Raw genomic sequence first — 5,828 nt, 5'->3', positions numbered from 1 at the left:
CGACTCAGCTACGATGGTTAAACCAATATCTGACTTTACGCAACAATTCCTTTTCACATCAAAAAAGCACTCTATTGTAGCAGCATTTTGAAAATACGCACATCTCTTCAATGTGCACTTCACACTATCTGGACACTATGACATAATGCTCACCTACCATAATGCCTCATACACACTGGGCACCCATCTTGATGCTAATGTGTGTCGCAAATTTGCGCATGATTACATGCCGTGTCTAATTCTAAACAAATTTATGGACAGATCGGGGAGTTCCGTAACTTCGCCATCAGTGCCTATTATAAACAACGATGTGCGTATTTATCTACTTCGCCTGCCTTGCCTTGAAAGGGCATGTACTTTTTCCTGCTCTTCCTATTCTACGTATGCGTGTGATCCATGGCAAAGGGAAGCCTATACATAGCCTGGAGAATTGACCTTTAAGCTGCTATAACACCTGGAGGAAAAGCGATGCTGTTTGTTTCATAAACCTAGGGCGCATAAGTAGATCTAATAATATACCTGTTTCTATATTTACCTGCTCACTAATGTTTTGATGTAAAATAAAACAAATATTCGTTTTCTTCTATAGTTTGCTAAATTAGAAATTATTTCTTACAGCCACAGAGAGAAAAAGCGTTGATCATATTGAACAGCAGCGCAAGAAAAAAAACTGAGTTAAGTAAGAACGGAAAAACACTCGAGCGCTACGTGTGACCTTTGTCTTATTGCGCTGCAGTTGAACATTTTCAGCTTTGACCACAAAACCTAATTTTCGTTTTGAGACGAGCTCCATATTTACATGATATTTGTTATTTTATACTGATTATGTGATGTGCGATAGAAAACTCAAACATGAGCGAAGTTCACATGAAAATGGAGGCTGGAAGTGAGAAGCAGTGGTTCAACAAGGAATATCAGCTACAGTAAACGTTTCTACTAAGCAAATTCTCTTCGTGAGGATGGAAACTTCCGTCACGAAGAGAAATGCCATTTCAAAGCGTTGGCTTCAGCGACAGTCCTGGTTCGACCATTATTCGATCATCACAATACAAAATCGCCTTTACACATCATACTTCTGTACAGTGGAACCGAGAAAAAATGTGAAGTGACAGATAAATATAAACAGAAAACCTAACTTTTTCTTTGCCTCAAAACGGATAATTGTTTTACACATACATTTTCTGTAAAAGAATACAGAAAATAGTATTAATGCAAGAGAAAGTTTTTAAACAGAGAACAGAACGTTTCCTGTAATACAAAACAGATAACTGTCCTTAAACACAAAATTTTTATTAATGTAAAACAGAAAGAAATTGTTAAATAACAGAAAAAGGAAAAATAGAAAACAGAGCTTTACAGAAATTTTCTGGCAATGCAGCTGCCAAAAAATTCCTGTTTTTTAAGGAAAATTTTTTTTACAGTGCAGCTTCGCGCCGCGGCCGCTTGGGACGCTAGTTGGTGCGTGTCCAGAAAAGCTGGCTATGCGCATATGGGGTGGCCCAGGTAACGTTAGAAGCTCTTAAAGAACTGGTACAATATACGATTATGAGAGTTAAGATGTTCTGCGCCGCCTGGATCATTCTTATGCGCTAATTATCCGGCTCATCGGAGAAGATTAAATAAATAAGTTCTTAATTTCTGAATGCAGAGCGCGACTTCCGTTGGGAAAATTGCTATTAAGTCATAAAATAACCAATTCAGTAGATGTCGTCCCCGTTATGTCCGACGTAATAATTTTCTTTCCCGAGCTTCGCTCGCAGTGCGCGAAAGGCGAAAAGTCGCGCGCGATTTCCCGCCCGCGCGCCCCGACGCCAGCGACTTCGAAAGTGATTTCAAGGAACTAACTACGCTCTATGCCTCACTTCGCGACCGTCTGTAAGAGGCAAGATGTCGGCGTTGGCGTCCGCCGATAGCGCCCTGCGTGTGCCACGTGACGTTTGCCGCTTGCGCACTGACCAGGGAGCCGCCGAGTCACGCAAATGAGTGGAGTTAGTTGGTTCAAGTCACTTTTGGGGCCGTTGGTGTGGCGGCGCTTTTCGTATGTTTGGGCGATCAGTAAAGCGAGCAAAAAAAAAAAAATTACGCAGCACACAGCGCGTTGAAAAGGAGTGAATGTGGCGCTTTAGGACGCAATAAACAGTTTGCTCATCGGATGTCAAGCACTTAATTCAACAACGAGATACTTTTCTTTAGTTATTCTTCTCTAATTATGTGGATAATCCACACAAAAAATTATCCTGGTGGCTGAATAGGACTGATGACCGAACCCCGTAAGTATCATCATCACATGCTGTACCAATTAAGAGTTTGGCTAAAGTTAGCTGAGACACCCTGTATAAGACACAGTTTAAAGTACTCTTACAGGATAATATAAACGTACAGTTCAATGTGTGTGCATGCATGTATTTTTAATTAGAACGCTGAATATTTGTGTTTGGTGCATTTCTTTTAACACTGCACTCCTTGTCCCCTTCGTTCTTTCTTTTCTCCCCTTTATCCCAGAGGGCGAAGTATTATAACCGGACGTGCGTCTCGTAAATCTGCCTTTCCTTGCTATCTCTCTTTCTCAAGACAGGATTTTAATATAAGAAACTGGCCAATCTCAGTGTTGTTCCACTCAATATTTTCATTACACAGGCACGCCGTGCGATGTACACAGCAGGATTAAAAGCTCAACGGCTTGGTAATGGCTCCTATTGTGCGTCCATAACGCGCAATATATGATGGACGGAATCACCATTCGTGCGTTTATTCTTGTGTCGGACATCTTTTGAATATGCTGCAGTTTGAAACATGATCTAGCGTGTAGTTATTCCTTTTAAATACCAAACCACGCCGAAACCACTGGCATGCAGGTAACGTAACCTTTATAGCACGCTTCAAGGAATGGCCTGCTAGGCTGTGCACTTCTTGTGTTGATATGCAGCCGAACAAAATCGTAAACATGTGAAGGTCAAGACTGCGTAGCAGCCAGTTGTTTACGTGCATGCCGCACCACACGACGGGCGCTGAGAGCGACGTCCTCGGGAAGGCTATGCGGTTCAAGGCCAGGTACCGAGAAAGAAAATGCACTGAGGGGGAAGGGGCAAACAGTGACAGGCAGCTCTCATGACGTGTTCTAGAGCAGAGCGGAGGAGCAACGACACTAGCTTCTATTTCAGTCGCGGACTCTGCGCAACCCTCTCGCCACCATTATCTGTTTGACGCGACCTTGGCGGCCCAAACACTATGATACCTGCAGCGGTGGTGCGGACGCCGCGCTTCGTTCACGTTGTCGCTCATCGTGCGACCATTCGACATCGCCCGCCACACCGAGGCTGGCATGCTGCGCTCCCGCCACCCAGACCTTCGCGTTTCCAGCGGTAACCCTCCCAGACTGCTGCCGCGTGGAGGACTCGGCCGTTGGGAACGGGCGCCTCCGCATCGGCTTCTACCGCACCGCAGAAAGGACGCATCGCTTTTTCAGGTGCGGGCAGTCCCTTTTGCGACAAGTGTGCTGATGTGGAGACGCTCGAACACATCCTCCTACGGTGCCCCGAGTACGCCGCTGAACGCGACGTGCTCACTTACCGCCGCCTCGGACCCCCGTGCGACAGCACGGAAGCCTTCCCGTCCGCGCAATCCTCGGTGATCGGGCGCGCTTTCGCAGCGCTGCTTGATTACTTGGGAGCAGCCGACTGTTGCACAAGCTTGCCGCCCTCGCTTCCCGCATTACCGCTCGCCCTTTTCTCTCTTTCTCTATATTACCCTCCCCCGTGCAGCACTGTTGAGGTGCCCTCTCAAGAGAGGCAGTTACGGCGCTGCGCTTTTCTTTCCACCCTCCCAACTTAATGTCACTCACACACACGCGCGCGCGTAGTGTATCTTTCCGATTTGGAACGGACGGCAGCAAGCGATGGCCGCAAGACAAGAAGCCTCCTCGTCTCCAGGCATCGATGCGAGAAAGTTTTACAGGCGCTCGTGCGCGCCCGAAGTTTCGGAGCCGGTCACGGGCCTGCTACGCGGAGAGCTTCCCGCTTGGCTACAAGGTAGGCTTTTACGGAACGGTCCGGGACTGTCTTCAGTTGGCCCCGATCGCTACAACCACGCATTTGACGGCCCCGCTCTGCTGAGGCAATTCACCATAGAGAATGGCCGAGTGCTTTACCAGAACCGCTTCCTGCGAAGCGAAGCATACGTACGCAACCGGAGGGCCAACAGAATCGTCGTCTCCGAGTTTGGAACCGCGGCGCACCCTGACCCTTGTGCCACTGTATTCGAACGGGTGGCGTCGTATTTCTCCATGGACTTAACGGACAACGCTCTGGTGAACGTGATGCCCGTGGGCGACGAGGTGTACACCCTGACGGAGACACCTGATATGACTCGAGTGGACCCTGCGTCACTGGAGACTCTGGAAAAGAAAACCTTGAGAGAATTGGTGGCCGTGCACATTGCCACCGCCCACCCACATTTGGACCCCGTCGACGGCGCTACGTACAATATTGGCACACGCGTAGGTGCGCGTCATTCCTTCGTGCTTGTTCACTTTCCTCCCAGCGGATCCGAAAGCTCGGTGGACCGTGCCAGAGCCGTGGGCACGATACCGTTGCAATCTCGTATATCCGTGCCGTACATCCACAGTTTCGGAATGACCGAAAACTGGGTGGTCGTGCTGGAGCAGTCTCTTTCCATGCACCTGCCCTCCATGTTAGCGGCGAGGTACCTGGGCTACAAGGCGTACATGAATGCCCTGAAGTTCGATGCCAAGAAGAACGTCCGCTTTCACGTGATGAACAAGAAGACCGGGGAGCTTCACCCCGCCGTGTTTGAGTCCGCCGCATTTTTCACTTTCCACCACATCAACGCCTTCGAACAGGGCGACGAGCTCGTGGTCGACATAATATGCTTCGACGACGACAGCATCATCAGGAGCCTCGACTACACGGTGGAAAAGCCCGTCGTGTTCAAGATGGGACAAATGCGTCGTTTTTCGCTGCCTTTGAATCGAGGCCCGGACGAGCGTGTGATCATCGAGCCCCGGGAACTAGCCAAGGGCAAGCTGCGCGGGGAACTTCCTAGAATCAACCAAGGCCGCAATGGGAAGCCATACAAGTATAGCTACAGCCTCAGCAACGTCGAAGGCGAAGAGCACAGGGCATTCGTCTCCAAGCTCGATGTCACTACGGGCGATTGGCTGCGCTGGGAAAGGCAAGGGTGGTTCCCCTCAGAACCTGTCTTTGTAGCGCGTCCAGGCGCTGTTGAGGAAGACGATGGTGTCGTCCTGAGCTCCCTTCTGCACGAGGAGAACGAGAAGAAGCTCGCTCTAGTGGTATTGGACGCGAAAACATTCAAACAACTGGCCCTTGCCGAGTTTGACTGCCCGTCCTCAATTCCGGCTGATTTTCACGGATGGTTTCTTGAGAAACAGGCATAGAAAGCCATTTCAACTGCTGTACAAGGTGATCAATTTTAAGTTTTACGGAATTTTTGAAAATAGCCTTTTGCAGATTGCATAAATCTAGTCCTTGAGCTAGATTATTCAGAGAGGCGGACATTACTTGCACGTGAATTCTAAACACCTATTGAACTAATTAACGAAAAATCACTAATTACCTCCTGAATTATTTACTTTACGGCACATATTGCAATTTAAAATTTGTATCTACCTGCCTTGGTTGCTCAGTGGCTATGGTGTTAGGCTACTGAGTACGAGGTCGCGGGATTGAATCCCGGCCACGGCGGCCGCATTTCGATGGGGGAGAAATGCTAAAACACCCGTGTACTTAGATTTAGGTGCACGTTAAAGAACCCCAGGTGGTCCAAATTTCCGGAGTCCCCCACTACGG

General features: G+C 48.5%; 1 pseudogene; it reads left to right on the top strand.

Moving 5' to 3' along the window:
• Positions 1-3,191: 3,191 nt before the first annotated feature.
• LOC129381145 (beta,beta-carotene 15,15'-dioxygenase pseudogene) lies at positions 3,192-5,440 on the top strand (annotated as a pseudogene).
• Positions 5,441-5,828: the final 388 nt, after the last annotated feature.

This window comes from Dermacentor andersoni, chromosome 1 (genome assembly GCF_023375885.2).
Source record: "Dermacentor andersoni chromosome 1, qqDerAnde1_hic_scaffold, whole genome shotgun sequence".
In the NCBI taxonomy this organism is placed as follows: Eukaryota; Metazoa; Arthropoda; class Arachnida; order Ixodida; family Ixodidae; genus Dermacentor; species Dermacentor andersoni.
This window is presented reverse-complemented; position numbering and strand designations above follow the sequence as displayed.